The 18,614-nt window shown below is 41.2% G+C and overlaps 1 protein-coding gene and 1 long non-coding RNA gene across 3 annotated transcripts in view; both read left to right on the top strand.

The window, feature by feature from the left end:
- ZFAND3 (zinc finger AN1-type containing 3) overlaps nucleotides 1–18,614 on the top strand; it is a 188,890-nt gene that overhangs the window by 41,975 nt on the left and 128,301 nt on the right. The gene's annotated exons all lie outside the window — the stretch shown is intronic.
- LOC109319840 lies at nucleotides 2,640–7,236 on the top strand. Its single transcript, XR_002103641.1, has 3 exons — nucleotides 2,640–2,838; nucleotides 3,863–3,868; nucleotides 7,227–7,236. It is a non-coding gene; the product is annotated as an uncharacterized LOC109319840 (long non-coding RNA).

The raw sequence follows: 18,614 nt of genomic DNA, 5'->3' as shown, positions 1-18,614 counted from the left end.
ATTTAAAAAGGGAGGGGAAAAGCTTGTTCAGCATGGCCTGAAATGTATGTCCCCAACTGATTTGACAGCTCTAAGTGGAAGTCTCCCTCTGCTGCCGCCAGTGGAGTAACAGTTGATCAGCTGTATTGAATGTGACAGTGAATGAATGGGAGAGTGAAAGGTGAGAGTAGGAAAGGGAAGGTGACAACATCATAATGCTGGAGACATTTGTGAGAGAATATTAGGTCTATTGACGCACTATGCTGTATTGTGGGCACAGAGGAAGCTATTGACTCTTGCACAGATCCCATTAACCAGTTCTTTTGCTCAATTTGGGAAACTTCTCAGGAGAAATTTAATTTGTTAACCTGACACAGGCCTTTTCCTGTCTGTTGAGTTGGTGCAAGGAAATAAATTTGTATTGGATGTCTTATTCAGGGTTTTTAATTTAGGCCTTAGAAATCAATCTTAAGTAGAGTTGCCTTGGGCAGCCCAAACTCTGTATTAGTGCAGTGAATTCTGTTTAGCACTTGCTCTCCACAACTTTGTCCTCCTCCAATATTAATATCACTCCTAGATTTTGACAGACATCCTCTCTTGAGAAGCTCTCTTGGAGGGAGGAACACTGCATAGGTATCAGTCAGACTTCCTTAGTGTAAAGGCAAAAAGAAAAAGGAAAAGGTTGGCAAACACAGTCTTAAATTCCTTAAACTTAAGGACTCTAAAGTTAAACTCCTTTACCCAACATATTCCTAGCATAGATTTTGAAATATATGTACTTCAAAGCTACTTTGACAATGATACAGTAACAGAAGTTATCTTTTTTAATGTAAAAATTATATTAGTTCAGAACTGTGATTGCTGAAACCAGACAGACACACACATTTCAAATGTAATTAATTCTTTCAATGTTATCTTAAACTGATGCTATTTATCTGATTATTTTCTTTTCCCCTTCTGTTGTGAATTTCTCATTTGAAGCAGCTGTGATACTTTATGTATAATTGTAAGTGTATGTATGGAGGGGTGGGAGAGAGTAAAATATGACACCTGTATCTCTCTCAAGTAGTACTGTATAAAATTTAATAACAAAATAACAAAATTTAATGATATAAAACAGCTCCCTGAGCCACCTCAGAAAAAGTATGGGAAGGTAGAATGGTCTTTTAATGTACACAGAACATCAATAAATTTGAGATTTGGGACAAGCAAAGGAAAAATATAGAAGAGGATCTTCCGTTGAGAATGCCCCACCCGCAGCCCAAGATGTACAAAGGTACAAACTGGTAACTCAAGCATTCTGCCTATTCCTAATAGGTGCAGTTAAACAGAGGCAAGTCTAAACAAGCAAGCCCTGTACCAGAAAGGGCAGATTGCTGTTTATCAGCATTCTGAATTTTGTCCAGAAGTATTTTGGAAACCAGTGATCAATAACACAAAACTGGGAAGGACTGCAAACATGTAGGAGGATACAAATACAATTCGGAAGCATCTCAACAAATTGGAAAGTTGGGCTAGAGCTAATAGGATGAAGTTCAGCGCAGACCAATGCAAGGTGCTATACCACGGGAGGAATAAGCATATATGAGTAACACCTGGCTGGATGGCAGCTCTGTAGAAAAGGACTCAGAAGTCTTGGTAGACAAGAGGCCAATGTGGTTTGGACCTGCATCAGTAGAAGCATTAAGTGCAAGACATGGGAAGTGATAGTGCATTTCAACTCAGTGCCGGTTGCAGTTCTGGGCTCCACATTTTAAAAAGGACATGCAGAAGTTAGAGGGTTCAACAGTAGGCTACAGTGATCAGGAACTTGGAAGGCAAGTCGTATGAGGACGGGTGGAAGGAGGTAGGCATGTTCAACTTGCAGAAAAGTTCTTAGCAAGCTTTTGGGTGCAGTCACCCTTCATCGGGCATAGGGAGTCTCTGCTGTTCTGAGACTCTAAGGAATGAGAGAAGCTAATGGTGTGGAGGGGTGTCAGTGAAAATGTAAATAGGTAGAAATAAGCAAGATAAAAGGAAAAGCAGGGAAGGGTGTGGGAAGAGAGCAGGGGGAAGAAAAAGTCAGAGGGAAACAACAGGTAAAATGCAGGGTGAGAAAGAAGCAGTCTATGAAAAAGGAAATAGTTGGAGGTCAGGAAAGCAGGAATGGGAGAAGCTAAAAGTGTGACAGGATGTCAGTGAAAATATAAAAGGGTAGAAGTAGGAAAACAAAAGGTAAAGTGGGGGGGGAGAAAATGAGACAAAAAAGGCCAAAGAGAAAACGCTACAGAGGTAATAATGCAAAGTAAAAAAGAGGCTAGCAATAAAAAGGAAATGGTAGGGAACTGGGAAGAAAAAGGGCAGAGAAGTGTGGGAGGGGAGGAGAAAAAAGGTGTGGGGGGTGGGGATGGGGAAGGAGTGTAAGAGGTCAGGTCAGGCAGGTTGTAATGTGTCATAAATCATAAGTCTATATTGAGTCTATGAGTTTTTTTCAGTATCCCATAGACTGATGAAGTGGAGTTCGTAGACTCGTCTACGAAAAATGTGTTGTAAGTTCCCTTTGAGGATTAGAGCTCAGAAATCCGAGAGGGAGCGATTGTCCTGTGAGAAATGTGCCCCCACAGGTAGTTGGGTATTCTTGTCTTTGATAGATTTCCAGTGTGCACTCATTCTGGTGCGCAGCTGTTGTTTGGTTTCTCCTACATATTTTCTATGAGGGCATTTGGTGCACTGGATGAGATGTATTACATTGCTGGCGGTGCAGGTGTAGGATCCAGAAATGGTGATGGCTCTGTTGTAAGGTGTAGTTATAGTGGGGGTGGTGGAGATATGTTGCCAGGTTTGCATTTTTTGTCCTGGTATGGTCTGGATCCATTGGGTGTGGTTTGGGTCATAGGGCGTTCTCTTCTAGTGATGAAGTTAGCAAGGTTCAATGCTTGTTTAAAGGCTAGGATGGGTGTCTCTGGGAAGATCCCTTTAAGAATGGGGTCTTCGTCTAGTATGCGTTGCAACTGTTTGAGGATTTTCTGTGTAGGTTTCCAGGGAAGGGTAATATGTCATAACTAATGGTATGCAATTTGTGAGGATTTTCTTTTTGTACTGCAGCAAATCTTCACGTGGTGTCTGGGTGGCTCTTTCAGAAGAGTGATCCATCTCTCTAGAGGAGTGTCTTTGTTGGCTGAAGGCCCTTTTGAGATTTGTGAGGTGGTGATCATGGGTATCATCCTCACTGCAAATTTGGTGCTTTCGGAAAGCTTAGTTGTAAATTACAGCTTTCTTGGTGTGTCTAGAGTGATTGCTAGTTCTGTGTAGATATGTATGCTAGTCCATGGGTTTCTTGTATATGGTGGTTTGAATTTTACCATTTTGGATGTTGATCATGGTGTCCAAAAGGAAATGTTGGTGTTAGAGTATTCAAGTGATAGTCTAATGGAGGGGTGGTGCTTGTTCAATTTTTGGTGGATGTCCATCAGAGACTGCAGGGTTTCTGTCCAAATGATGATGATGTCATCTGTATATCTCAGTTATAGTTAGGGTTTGATGGCACAGTTCCTGAGGAAGTCGTCTTCTAGGTGGGCCATAAAAGGTTGGCAGCTATTCCTACTATGTTCTACTATGGGTATTTCCCCATGTTTCTGGGCTTTGCTGCTTACCCCTGCCCCGTCTTTCTGTTATGTGCATCAGGGTGTTTTAAAGCCTTCTTGAGGCATTGGGTGTTGTAGCCAAAAGGGGAGACTTTGACTGGGATGTGTTCCTGCTGGGACCAAAGCCAGAGGTTCCTGGCTAGAGAGTTTTGCTGCTCTGCTCAGCAACGGATTGCTCAGCTCTGCCCAACCCAGGCACAGGGAGCAGCTTGGATCATGGTGCATGCAGCTGGTCCTGCTGCCCACAGGCATACAGCAAGGCTGGGGTGGCACAGGAGCCAGACTCACTTTGCAGCAGCCCTGGCAACGGCTGGGCTGGGCTGGGGCCACGGGCTGGTGGGGAGAGGCATCCAGGAGTGGGATGGGTGACCAGGGCTGGGATCTTAGGGCAGCGACAGCATGGGGCTGAGGTCTGGGGCAGGGCCACAATCTGCTGCCCAAAAATCCCTGCAATGGGTGCCAGTTCTGTGAACAGGGGCATGCAGGGAGTGGATCACAGGCCCTGTCCTTGTGCTGTCAGTGTCCAGCAATCCCGGTCTCCATAAAGACCAGCCTGGGACCCATACGGGCAGGGCACACTTCTTCCAGGCTGTCCAGAGGCTCTGCTTCCAGTGGCTTCTATAGCCAGACTGCCTCTTCTGGGCTAAGCCCCTGGGCTTTTGAGCCTTTCCCTGGATCGCCCTCTGCTTCTGCCCCAGGCCTGCCAATCACTGCCTATTCCTGTGGTAGGTGGCCATCTTATTTAGGTCCCTTTTTACCCTTAAGTCTGTTCAAAGGAGTCGAGCTGGCCAGCAGGCCCTGGGCTCCCTCCCCCTTCTCAGTAATGGGCCTGGGGCCCCTTTACACTGTCTTTAAATATAGATCTTTTAAAAATATTGTTGGGGGGTGGAAACTTGGCCCTCTCCATCCAAAGTCCTAAAGAACTTAATTTAAATTCCTTTCCTCCGGTTTCTAGGGGGCTTCAGTCAAGCTATGAAAATTCAGAGCGCAGCATTTTGAGAATTGATATAATTGTCTGTCTCCCTCTGTCACTGCTTCCTGAGGATAGCAGAGTTTGAGCTGAGAGATGACTGGCTGTGGATTTTTCATTTGAGTTATTCAGATTTTTAAATCTCACCCTTCCAAAGACCTAGTAACATGCAATCCTCTCTCCAGGGATTGAGAAGGAGCTCCTTTATACCAGTTACATATTATACCAATCAACTCAATCTACTGATACCTTCAGGTTAAGAAATTCTGTTGTGTAAATCTTCCCTTGTGCCCAAATCCCCAGAAAGGGCATAGATAGATCAGTAACATATAAAGAGCAAGAATGCTGTATCTTTTCATTTAAAAATAAAATCTAAAAGTTCTGTCAAAGTTCTTGATGAGTCTGTATATGATGATTATTCATATATAAAATGTACAATAAAGTAAGGGGAAGGAAAAGCCCAAGAAAATCAGTATGTGTTTTTTCCCCCATAAAGACTCATCTGGCTGTAAGTATAGGAACTTTTAAATTCAGCTGCTATCAATTGCCATATCCCTGTTGTGGTAAAAGCTTCTTAATTTGTATATTCAATTTTAAGACCTCATTCTAATCATTGTAGTTCAAAAATAAAACAATTAACTAAAAAATGGTGCATACAATTTTCTGTTTGCACAAGACAGCAGCTACAGTCCAAGACAGAATTGGTTTAAATTTTGTCATAAGAAAGGTTAAAAATAATGTTATTGCAGCCTTATGGAAAGAGCCATATAAATGAACTCTGTTCCTCAGCAGTAGAGCACATGGGTTCATCTTTATTCAGGCTTTTAAAATTAGAAATATAGTTTTGCTGGAAGTAGTAAAGGCACTTAAGTATATGCAAAATAATATCCCCAAGGCTTACTTATATATAACTTTTAGAAATGTTTACTCTAACTGCTAAGGCCCCCTACTGCTCATAGCATCATTTCAAGTATTGCCTGATCATCAGTAGTACTAGCTACCCACAACTGCCCATAAGCCTGAAGTGCTGGGTCCAGAAAGACCACCCTAGAATTACAAATTGAAGCATCTTGGAGCATTGTTTCTAATGATTCCCATTCTGTTACCTCCAAACTATTTTAAAACACAAATCATCCTTATAACTGAGCAGAAATGAATGACGCAGTGTGATTAGCATCTCTCCTGGGTGGCTCATTCTTCCTTTCTCCAAGGGAAAATTGTATAAGGCTGTGGTAGTTCTTGGTTCCCATGGGAATTTATTCAACATTTGTAGACTGGCCTCTAAGAAAGCTCTGAAGTGCAAATGAACTTCTGGAGGTAGTTGTAGAATGCCTGAGTTATTGACTGGGTTTTTGGTTGTAGTAGTTTTGGTCTAAGGACATAGGCAAGCAAGGTTCTTTGGGTAGATGTGAAATTGGTTATTAGACCAACCGAGTAGTTGGAAAAGTTCTCAGCAAGGTTTTACATGCAGTCACCCTTCTTCAGGCACAGGGAGTCTCCCTATTGAGTTATTGACTGTGTTGCTTCTCACCAAGTTCTAAATGGGATTCTAGGTGCCATAGACTCAAATAATTGAGTTCCATCAATATGAGGCCTAAGACCATGTTATATCCCCATGTTTGAGTTAGTATAAAACATGGTGTATGGGTCATGTATGCACTAAGGAGATGGACTGTTGTGTGGCCTGAGATGCAGTCTGAGAACGAGAAGGATGGTGAAAACATTGAGTTTGAGCTAATGGGGACTAGCCATTGCTTTCTTAAGGAAGCATGCCTTTTTTTTTAAGTCACTATTTTTTAAAGGTCCGAACAATGCTAGTATTTGGAAACTCCTTGCCTTATATTGATAAGAATTTGATTTTGTGACTTGAAAGCTTTCACAGTATTCAAAGTATATCAAACAAATAGCTAAACATGATGATGAACTTATCTTGTATTTCCCTGATTATTCTTGTTGCCATTCTCTAGTTCTGCTACCTCCTTTTGACGGTGGGGACCAGAATTGTACACAGTGTTCAAAGTGCTTGGCTGTACCACAGATTTATACTATGGCATAATGATGTTTTCTATTTTGTTTTCAAACTTCTTAATTCCTAACATCCTGCTCACCTTTTTGACTGTTGCTGAACACTAGGCTAATGTTTTCAGAGAACAACCCCCAGTAATTCCAAGGTCTGTTTCTTGAGTTGTAACAATTAATGTAGAACCTGTCATAGTATGTGTGCATTTTGGATTGTTCTTTCCCATATGCATGTGTGCTTATGAACATTGAGCTCTTGTTGCCTATTCACTCAGTTTTATGAAATTCTTTTGTAGTTCTTCAAAATCAGCTTTCTTTTTTACCACCCAGAATAATTTGGCATTATCTGTGAGCTTGGCAACCTGACAAGCTATTCCTGTTTCCAGATTATCTATGACTAAGTTAAATGGCACAAACCCCACTGCTAGCTCCTTCTACTGTGAGAAATAATAATTTATACCTTTGTTTTAGCCAGTTGCTGATCCATGAGCGGACCTTGCATCTAATACCATGCCAACCTAATTTCAGAAAGAGACTTTGGTGCAGGACTTTGACACAAGGTTTTTTGTTTTTTTTTTTAAATCCAGATACAATATATCAATCAGATTTACCCTGATCTGCACAATATGGGGGAGAGAGACATGGGGCAATACTGTCTGTAATGCTGCCAGTGTGACCAATGTACCATCACTGCTCAGGGTACAGAGTTGCCCTATTATGCCTCTGGATCCGTGTGCTTGTTGAATCCATGTCCTTGTAACTTGAGCAGATTGAGGCATGTGCCCCTCCTCTTCCCCCCCCCCCCACACACACACAAAGTATCAGCAAGTTCTGTTCATCCATCTGATAGACACTCCTATCTGTGTTATGGTTTCTACCAGTTTTTCAGGAATAAGAGTTAGGCTTCTCAGATCTGTAGTTTCCTGGACCCCTCTGGAGTCCTTTCTAAACATTGGCATTATGTTAGCTATACTCCAGTCCTCAAGTACAGTAATTGTTAAAAAAAAAAAAAAAAAGGAAAAAAAAATCATTTTCAGACCAACATCAGTACATCTGCAATTCAAAGTTGGAGTTCTATCTGGTGAGTACTTTCTAGTCCTGGTGATTTGCCACTATATTTTAGTTTCCTGTTTCCTCTCTACTCTTCTCTACTGACACCTCAGTTTAAGTCAGTCCTTCCAATTTCTCCCCTGAAAAGAGTGGCTTCAGCATGGGGAACTCCTTAAAGTCTTCCAGAGTGAAAAACTGCGAAGAACTTATTTAGCTTCTCGGCTGTGGCTGTGTGTGTGTGTGTGTGTGTGTGTGTGTGTGTGTGTGTACAACTGACCCTTTTAGATATCTCAAAGGTGTTTGAAATATTTTAATTATTACATTTTTCAGTATCTAAATTCCTGGAAGAATATGCACTGAATTTTGCCACAAAACTTAATGGAATTTGAGTAAAGTGTGTGTGCGTTTCCTATATCATATTGCTTTTGTTCACTTGCACCAAATTCATGGTTGACTTCCTAGTATAATCTTTATTCTATCCGGTAGGGTGGCCATGGGTTCCTTGTGCTTGGAAGGATTGAATATACTCCAAAAATATCAGTAATTTCACTTCTCCCTTTGTCATAAATTCCATTAGAATATATATACCTTTGTTAATGTACAGAGCAAAAAGCTTTAAAAAATGTTTGATGGCTACCAGTGGTATATGTGTGATTGGATAATGTTTGTATGTTGCTACCAGTAGCAAAGGATTCTGTTTGCCATATGTCTTGACATTTAAAAATTGGACAACAGAAAATGAAATATTTTAATTGACTCAATTTTTATAGTGAGTAAGCTCTGGATCCTGGTCCTGATAACTCAAAAGACTTGATAGTGCAGCTATGTGGAGGTTGACTAGTCCCTACAATTAGAGGTTTTTCTGTGGGCTTCTGTAGTAAATATTCTGCACTTTGTAGTGACTTACATCAAAGGTATGAAATTGCATCCCAGGTTTTGGCAGACAGGAATGATTTTCCTTCATCCCTGTGTGTGCAAGACAGTATGGGTGCTGTCCTCAGCAGTTTGACAGGAGTGGAGGGTGTTCAAGCAGCCTGAATGAATCTTCTGGCTGCTTGCTTTGAAACAATTTTTAGGTTTTGTCTTTATCCTCAATATTGCATGGAAGTATCTTTCCCCTGTGGTCTCTGTGAAATCATTATGCTGCTCTAAGCTGCTTTAGTATTTCCCTAGTGCTATCATAACTTTTGCAACTCGTGTGAGGGAGGGGCAAGATTCAGATGGAGTTGCACACTTGTTATATTTTCTATCAGAATAGCCATGGTTGGTCTGGCAGGGGTGGAGTCAGCATATCCAAGAGTTCTGGTTTCAATTTTAAAAAAGGTTAATGCCTTTTCCTGAGTCTTCAGGTATTAAAAACTATGTGAGATTAACGATGGGAGGACTGGCTTTGTCTGTCCCTTCCAAATGCATCTAAGACAGGTATAGTTTTAATCACAATAAACAGTTTTTTCATCCTCTGCATTTCACAAGGATCTGAGCATATTGCATCAAATTATTAGTCTGGCTGTAATGATGTATTTGAGAAGTCATTTTAATTAACATACAATTGTTGTGATTTGCATAGTTAACTTGCCAAAGGCAAGTGTTTACTACTGGCAAAATCTCTATTTGATCAAGTTCTCAATGTTTTTAATTCTTCCAGATGAAAGATTAAAAACATTGGCCCAGTGGTATATGCCCATCATTTGTCATAAATTGACTTGTTATGCTGTACAGTTAGGAAATGTACGTAAGAGATGTATGCAAGTTATACTTGGCAGTTAATTACAGGAACAATATGAAAATTAAGCAAGGCAATTTTAGTTTAAACTGATCTGACCAGGAGTTCAGCTCCTGGATTTATACGTTTGGTTTTACATCTCTTTAATCTCTGCCTCTTTTTATAAATGGCCATTAACACCATTATAGTTACAGCAAGGAAGTGATATGAGGGTAGGCTTATACTTCCCAACTTCCCCACTAAAGGTGGTGCTATGAAAGCTGACATGAAAAGAACAGCTAATACCATTTTAGCTTCATACTTCAGTGCCTTTGAGTGGGAATATATCATGCCCTAGAGAAAGGTCAACTTAATCCTCTGTATTGTGAGTAGTAATTTATATAGTGTTTCCAGTAGAAAAGCAGTTTAATGGACCTGCAGGTAATGTTTAATAACTGAGAATGTACGTTAAATTGACCAGCTGTTACATGTCTCTGCACTTGCTGTAATGGCATGTGAGATTGTGAGAAATTTCACACTCATTTTGTTTCAGATTATTCTAATTGTTTCTTTTTCATGCAAAGCATGAAAAAAGCTCTTATAATTAAGAGAACGTCCTCTCTAAATTAAATGTAAATCCAGGGGTTTATTCATTTTCACTGATCAGTATGTTCCGTCTCCAGTTATGTGTTTTGAAATTACTACATACAGCTCTTTGACATAGATCTTTATGGCAAATAGCATACTTCGATGATCTCAACCAATGCTTTGCTTTTCTTCACCCAAACAAGGTGCATCCATGTTATCTATTGGGTGATATCACATGGAAAAGATTTAAAAAAACACTGAATTTCAAGATTCTTCAGTTCATAGTATGGTTTTTGTTTCTCTTTCTCTGTGTGGGCTGCTTAGGACAGTTGCATGAAGCAGTACAACTGGGGCATTTCATTTCTCCCAAGGGCTAATCTTTTGACCTTGAAATGTCTGCTACAGTTTGTGAGGTCAGAGAGCTGACTTTGGAGATGGGTTCTGAATAAATGTATTTATAATAGCAGAATGTAGCAGTTGAGGAATTGTTTTTGTTAATTTCTGAGGGGAGAGAGGTACAGAATCACAAGAGGCTACCCTTCCCTGGCAATTCTAGTAATTTTGTTTAAAACGGGTGAGAAGTTGAACATATTGTACTAGTATGTCTACAAAGTAAATAGCATCCTTTCAGGAGGAAAAATCAAAGCGTGTCTAAATGTCACAGAATTTAATAAGTTTCCAGACTTCAGTCATACACCATGAGTCAAATCATTTTTAAGAATGTAGTAGCTAACTGTAGTAGAAGAGCACTACACCCATTCTAAGTAACTTCAAGGATCAAGTCATGAGCTTGAAATGTGCCTTTAAGTCACAGGATATTAGAAAAGAAGTCAGTGGTTTGGTTGCAAAACTCAAAAAAAAAAAAAAAGCTGAATTGCCAAAGCATTGACCACTTCCATGACACACCTGAAATTAAATGGAAGCTTGCCATATAAAATCTTGATTCTTGAATTGCTTTGGGCACAACTATGTTGTGTTGAACATGAGCCATTCATTTTTTCTAAAGTATACAAGTTATATTTTTTGTGTTTGGCATTTAAGTGCCCAGATGCAAGTCTCAGCATAAAAGTGAACTTTTATTTTCAATAAAATATCTACATTGTTTGAACCAGCTGTGGGATTTTAGCTAGCTTGCTAGTAAGATATTCTTCTCTTAATACATGCTGCACAGGTACCACCAACAATACCTATATTTTCATTAGCTCTTGAACATTTGATCAACCATATGAAAAAATACCCTCAATTAAATTATTAAATGCAATTTTGTAAAACTGTTTAATGTATTGTGAAACTAGCCAAACATTTTTGTCACTGGCAGCAGCCCCATGGTCCTGTTGTCTAGTGATGCAGCCAGGGGCCATGTAGTACTGGAGCAGCCAGCAGTGTGCAGGGAAGCAGTGAAAGCTGCAGCAGGCAGAGATTTCTGGTTTTGGGGGGAGGGGTGGGGTGGGAAGAGGCTGGGGGCAGGGCTGGCCTTGCTGGTGAGTCCTGTCTGCTTCCCCTGGGTCCTATTGCCTCTGACTCCTGTCATCTTTAACAGGCAGCCAGGAGCAGATAAATATGCATTTTCTAAATTTTTTAGGGGCCCTGCAGGGCCATATTTTGCCCACCCCTGTCCTAAACATGTGCGTGAGCATGCATGCATCCACGTTTCTTGCCATGTTCAGTGTTTTGGCTGACCGAATAGTCGGATTCTCTTTTAAAGAGTGCAGCTACGATAAGACTGCGGTTTGAACTCTGTTCATCCACCTCAGAGCATCTAAAAATTATTTTTGGCAGAAGCCATGTTCATTTAATTTGTTTCCTGTCCATCAGACCAGCATAAGATAACTTTTGGTGTGGAGGGTGTTCAAGGAATTGCAGATTACAAACAATTTGGTGAAACTGGTGATAAAGCCTTCTTCCTACCTGAGTTCCTAAAAGATAGACTAAGCGATTTGCTCAAGGTTGCAGAGGATGGCAGTAGCAGAACTCAAGAGTTTCTAGAGTCCCAGGGTACCTCCTTTTACTGCTGGGCTTGTCTGCCTGCCTTCAGTTAGTATGCACATATCCTTGTGGATCTTCTGGTGTTTGTCTGATATGATCAGAAGGCTCGTTTTGCAGCCATGAATGGCAGGGTCACCAAGTAATTGTCAGTTAAGAGCTGTGCCCACTATGTTTGCCTGCTGTGCTGCTGCTTTGCCATATCTTTGGAAAAGTTAATGATTAAATTGACTGGAAGAAATAGCCTTCCCTTTTCCCCTCCCCCCTTTACAAGGAGAGCAGGTATCTTTGTAATTGAGAGAAGGCCTGCTGGTCTGCACAGCAAGTTGAAAGCAATTCACACTGCTATTCCCATTTTGTCCTCACCTGTGGGACTGCCCATACCATTTGCTTTGTAATGTTTTGGATTGGGCAGCATATTTTAAATGCAGAACAACACTGAGTGATTAGATTGAATGCAGTTCAAGTATGCATATCTATAATTTTTTCAGAAATATGTGCCATGCCAATCAGTGTAGTGTTTTGAATGCTTTTACAACTAGGTGGGTGGACAAGCACACGTTCTCTTGTCTTTCTATATTCAAGGCTTTGTGGGCCATTTAGATTCCACAGGCTAACTAGTTTGATTCTTCTGGTGTGTCTCACTGGAGGAACTCTGGCCCAGTGGGTGGGACACCAGGTAGGCAATCAGGAGATCTGGGTTGTGTTCCACATGTGCCCTTGCAGTACTCTGGCCTTGGGCAAGATAATGAAGCGCTGGTTGCCCAGAGTTCTGTAAAATGGGAATACTTGCCTTTTAAATGCTGCAAAGCATACCGTTGAAGTTTTATAGAAGACTACACTATTAATGCCATTTATCTTAACTGCTCCATTTGTTGTTAGCAGAAAGGTGATCAGCTGTTTGAAGTAGACCACTATTGATTGCTTCAGACAACTATTACAATTCAGTGTTTCTATTACTTGTTCATTATGTCATTATGACAGTAATGATGTGCTGCAGTTATGTGTTTGGTATTAGGGTATAGCTCTATCTGTACTCTCCAAAGCAGAGTATCCAGCAAATATCCTTCTCCTCTGATCATTCTTACTGCTCTGCTGGGCCGAATGATTTGACTTGGTAATACAGTGCCACGAGGCAAATATTTGCTGAAGTACAAACCATTTAAAATGGCAGAGATTGTATAGGACAGTGGGTTTCAGTCAGTGAAACAGAAGTGTGCTGTACAGATGAATACTGGGGTGGAGGGCTTGACCAGCGCCTGACCCCCAAATGGTCCTAAGTTTCTGGCAGTGTCATGCAGTAATACCAGGCTGCTCTGTATGTGCTACCTGTTGAACAGAAAGCAGCAGAGCTTCTTTTGTGCGGTGTTGCAAGTGAGCTAATTGCAGAACTAACTGGTACAGGTTCAGTGCTGTACAGACATAGTTATGCATGTTCTGTCATGGAGCTAGAGCGCACAGAGCTAGTTTCATGTCTGCTACATGTCTGGTAAGAGGACCATGCATGGGGTGGAAGGAGGTGGCTATGCAGGGGGATTTGGAGATTGGCTTTGAGTCAAAATGGTTGAGACTCATTTAAGGGATACTGCTTTATCTTGTATGCAATAGTATTTGTTATAAGTGGTCTTTCACAATCTCTCTGTGGTGCAGTAACCTTCCCAAAACAGTCATGTATCTAATGAAAATGGTGTTTATCTCCCAACCCACCATCTGCAGTTTAAATAGCCTGCAAATTGTAGAAACAGGTGAGACTATATAGCATACTTAAACCTCCGCTGCACATATTTTGGTTTTGTAGCAACCTGCTGAAACAAGTTTCCATGCTTGAAGGCCCTTGTCATGCTCCCATAATGTGCAGTGACCTTTCAGACTTCATTTAAGTTCTTTCTTTCTTTTATGTACATAGAAATCTGATACCAGAGCAGGCACTCTCTTGCATCTGACTTCTTATGCAGTATGATACAGGTTAATCTTAATTGTCCTACTACCTTTCAGGAATTCTCTGCTCTCTCGTTCAGTTTATTATCATGTTTTGCACTGTTAATGAATATTTGAGGGGCTAACAATAGCCCGTAGTTCAGTGTCTGCCGCCTTCACTTGAATTTTAATTTCATATTATGCACAGTGCAAATACATTTCCATGACAGTGAGTGCTAACATGAGAGAGGATATTTATAATACATTTCCGAATTTCAAGCAACTATGTAGTAGGAAATGCATGTACAATTTTCCTTGCATCTAGCAGTCTCTTCCCATGGAATCTAGCTTCAAATTTGAATCGCAGCCAATACTGAATTCTTTTTAAACGTGCTAATTAAAATATATTTGTTCTGTTGAATATTCTCTTACTTTTTCCTACCAGCCGTTAATCCTTTGTTGTAATGTCAGTTAAATGTTAGATGTTGTATCTACCTTGTAACTTTGTGCTACATTATTTCCACCCTTGCTGCTTTTTCAGTTAGTCTTGTCTGTAGCAGCAGCAGTGGAAGAACTAGTGTAGACAGTGTTCAGGTTACCCACTGGAGGTGGTGTTTTTGTTGTTGTTGTTTTGTTTTTTTTTAACTCTTCATGGAAAGCATAGAGGCAGTGGTTCTTGACAGTTTTCGACAAGAAGTGCCCCTTGGAAAATGCCAGCTCTCAGCTTTCAATTCCTTGACTGCAGAAAAATAAGAGAAACGTGTCTGTTGCAAAGAACTCAAAGACCATAGCAGGTCTAAATACTTTTGACGCTATGTATTCCTATTTGATGTCTCAGCCCATAACACCTGAACCATTCCAGGAGTTCACTGATTGTGAGCTGGTTGCCAGTTGTCCTGCTTTAGAGATGGTCTCATGTACACTGCTAAAAGGTGTAAGTAGAAAAGTCACTGTTTAGGCATTGCAGTGCTATAAGACTGCTGCTTGGGGTGGTAGTGGACCCCAAACCCAGCATGTCTTCCAGTGGTCATACCCCAGTTTCCCCAATATTTCCAAAGCAGGGGAGGGAAGAGCCCAATTGATGGATGCCAAGGAAGAGAAATATGAGAATTGCTCACAGTTACAGCTTTCTGATGCTCCTTCTTACTAACATTTGAGTTCAGCCAAGACCAAATGAGTTCAAAGATCATTCTTTCACTTTACCAAAATCTGTGTGGTGGTACCCTGAATGGGGGCTCCCAGGTGTGTGTATAATGTCCATGTGGGTGGGAAGGGTTCAATGAGAAGAGCGTTGCTTTGACCCCTGCCTCTGTGTACCTGAGAACTGGGTGATCTGGGGATGCCATAGCTGTTGTGGGGACTGCCTGACCCCCTGCTTCTGAGTTCTTGGAGAGCTGGGTGTTCTGGAGTTGCCTGAGGTCTCCACCATTTTTAAATAGCCTCTTCCCCTGAGCTGCTTGTCGATTTGCATTCCATTGGTGGTAACTGAATGGGCTTTGGGCCATCCCAAGCTGGTTTGGGATGGGGAGGGGTGGCTGGATGGATAGAAGGGGTGCCCCTGTTTCTGGGGTCCCAGAGTGCTGGATGCTCTGGGGAGCTACCCAAGATCTCCACGTCAGTTGCCAGGAATGTAATTAAATTGAGTAGTGGTTTGGGGAAAAGTGCTGTTTCAAAGCTGTGGAGACCTTGAGCACCTTGCCTCTCAGGAATGCAAAAGCAGAGCTATTTCCTCTACCCCTGCTCCCCTCCAATGATTCCCCAACCCAAATTGGCTTCGGATGCCCCAAATCAGTTGATACCAATGGAATAACAAGCAGTTTGGGGGCACATCTTGTTTAAAAGCTGCAGAGACACTGGGCAGCTCCCAGAGTATGCAGCACTCTGGGAACTCAGGAGCAGAGGTGCCCCCTCTGTACACCTGACCATTCTCCCCACACTCCAGCTCAGATCAGCCTGGGATTTTGTGGACAGAGTCAAGTACAGGCAGTATAGGTTGGAGCAGTAGAGTACGCAGGGGTGCAGCCAGAAGCCAGTTGCCATGCAGGGGTTGGGGCTGTGGGGGTGGAGCGATATTGCATGGAATGCCTGGAGGACAGAGCGGATGCTAGTCACAGAAAGCTTGGTATCCATACATAAGACTGAACTGATTTAAGGAGACTTGTTCAAAATAGTCCCTGACTATTCAGGTATGCTTTTGCAGTGTTCTAGGATGTTTAAACCATTCTAAGTTAGCTTGTATGTCTGAGGCAAGGATTTTTTTATTGAACCAACTGCATAGCTGGGATAGAGTTGGATAAACTTTTGAATGCAAGACATTCTTCATCAGGTCTGACCAGTACAAGCCAAGCACAACATAGGAAACACTTGTCTGTTTGGATGCTTGCAGTTAAAACTGCACAACAGCCTAAGTGTTATGTCTGTCTGCATTCTGGGCTTATCCTGTGAATCATGTTGTTTGCACACCTAGCAGTGCTAATATTGTGCAACATCCTGCAGAACCCTTAAAAGGCTCTTGTGGCCCTCTGGGTTGCTGCAGCACTCTGGTTGGAAATCACTGCTTTCAAGTGTCAAGAGTCCCTATTGCTCTGTTGGCACGTGTGTTTCTCCCTTTTCTTACTACTTGTGAAGCTGAATCTGGCTACAGTCAAGGGTGGCAAATAATAGCAGAATTTGTGCGTTCTGAGGAATGCAGAATGTTTCATGGAGAGATGTACTGGTTTCAATAAAGCTTTGTCAAGAGGTCATGAGAAAGTGTGACTCAAAAAAGAAAAAATCAAAACCCCACACAATACACGACCACTGTATTTTGTTGGTGAGGATAGTAGCCGGGCATGTGAACCCCTGGCTCAAGTGTCTGCTCTGCTTGATTCAGCGTGATCTTGAATAAAAATCTCTGGGCCATGTATACATGTGCAGAGGGGCTGCTCCGATGTACTGTAATAACAGCAAGTAGGAGCGTGCTCAGTGGAGAGTCCCAACCTAATTACCACATTCCAGCAGACTCCAATGTCACATGTATTAGCATCCCTATGCTGAAAAATGGCAGCGGGAGCGCTTTAACTAAAGCTCGTTCGACAAGCTTTAGTTAAAGCACTACTGCTGCCATTTTTCAGCATGGGGATGCCGATACATGAGATACTCCTGGTGTTTAATTAGTGACTCTTGGAGCCACTCTGATTAAAGACACTTGGCTTCTCCTTCCCCCAACCCTCCCCCATCCCCAAGCACATGTATAAACACCCTCTGTTCTGAATTAGGTTTGAAATTTAGGTCTTCTCACATTCCAACAGAGAGTAGAGTGTAATGCACAGGCATGTACGTTTTGACAATATATAATCTTTTTAGGAAGTGTACTTATTCACTTGTCCTTTAACCTTAATTTTTAAATAAAAATGCATATTTCTATGTAGAGCAAGAGTAACATATATGTTTCTGGTATTAATAATATTTTACACTCAAAGGGGTTGACTGTGTTACTTATGAGTGGGCAAGCCACAAGGGAGTTTATATAGGTCATATCAAATGAGTGCTGATAACATGTTTCTGTCATATCCTGTCTTCCACTTCTAAAACAGATTGTTAAATACATAATAAATTTGTTAACAGTTTTCTTGTATACCTCCCCTTGCTATGAGACTTGCTTAGTATCACGAGGCCAACTTTAAAGGGCTCAAGCAAAAAATAAAATTATAACTAATACAATAAGCACGGGGGGGAGGAGAGAGAGAGGAGAGGGAAGTGTTGGGGAGCCAAAAACAGGTCTTGTGTATATATTTAAGTGGGGTTAGAGTTTTTGTTGTAGCTGTGACGCTCCAGAAATCATCAGATCTATAAGTTATGTATCTCAAAATTATCTTTCATTTCCAGTCTTAATGAATTTTCAGTATTACGTATGCAAGGTTACAAGATAATGTTCACACTCCTGCACAGTGGTAAAAATATTGCCTATCTTGGGCTGCATTGTAATTTTAGAGCATATTTTTGTTGCAGTTTGATTTTAACCTTTTAAAAAAAAAACGAAAGAAAGAAATATAGCCGTTTGATTTTTGTGCCGGAGCATGGTAACTTGCAACAAGTTCCCCTGGGGCAGGGGACGTGACCAGAACAACATATATAAGATCAGGTAAGTTGCACTGATCCCAACACCAAATGCATGTATGTTCAGTATCAAAATAGTTGAGAACGCAGATCTTTTTTCATGCTTGCAGAACAGGTCAGAAAAATAAGAAGGAATGTTTCGAGGACAAGAAAGCACTGTGGCGAAAAATAAGCTGATCTTGGGGAAAATGTAACCTACCTTGATGAAATCACTGGTTGCCAAAGTTAGATACGGTTACAATGATAAGCATAGAAGGAATATAAGGAAAAGGCTTTGAGGAGTGTTGTTTACTGAAGGGTCTAGCAAACCATATGAAATTCATGATACAGATGCTTGCTGTGTTTATAGAAGGGTCCTGTAGAGAGCTCTCATTAGTTAGATAATGGCAGTTGAACAGGTCTGTGATTTTGTAGTAAATTAACTAGAACTAATAAAAATATCTAGTCTGCATATCTGTAGGAATACAAAACAGTAACAATTACCTAGTGACAGAAGATTTCTAAATCAGAAATAGTCAAATAAAAGAAACTGTGAGGAAATGTTTATTAGTATGTTTAATTTATTGTAAGGACTTTTCTGTGTTAAGTTTTATGGTTCCTAGACTAGAGGAGTCACAGAAACGGTTTCCTATTGTGGAAACAAACATTATTAGATGTTGGGAGGGGGAATTCTCCCTCATCCATA

Source organism: Crocodylus porosus, unplaced genomic scaffold, assembly GCF_001723895.1.
Source record: "Crocodylus porosus isolate Cpor-Errol unplaced genomic scaffold, CroPor_comp1, whole genome shotgun sequence".
Classification (NCBI taxonomy): Eukaryota; Metazoa; Chordata; order Crocodylia; family Crocodylidae; genus Crocodylus; species Crocodylus porosus.
This window is presented reverse-complemented; position numbering and strand designations above follow the sequence as displayed.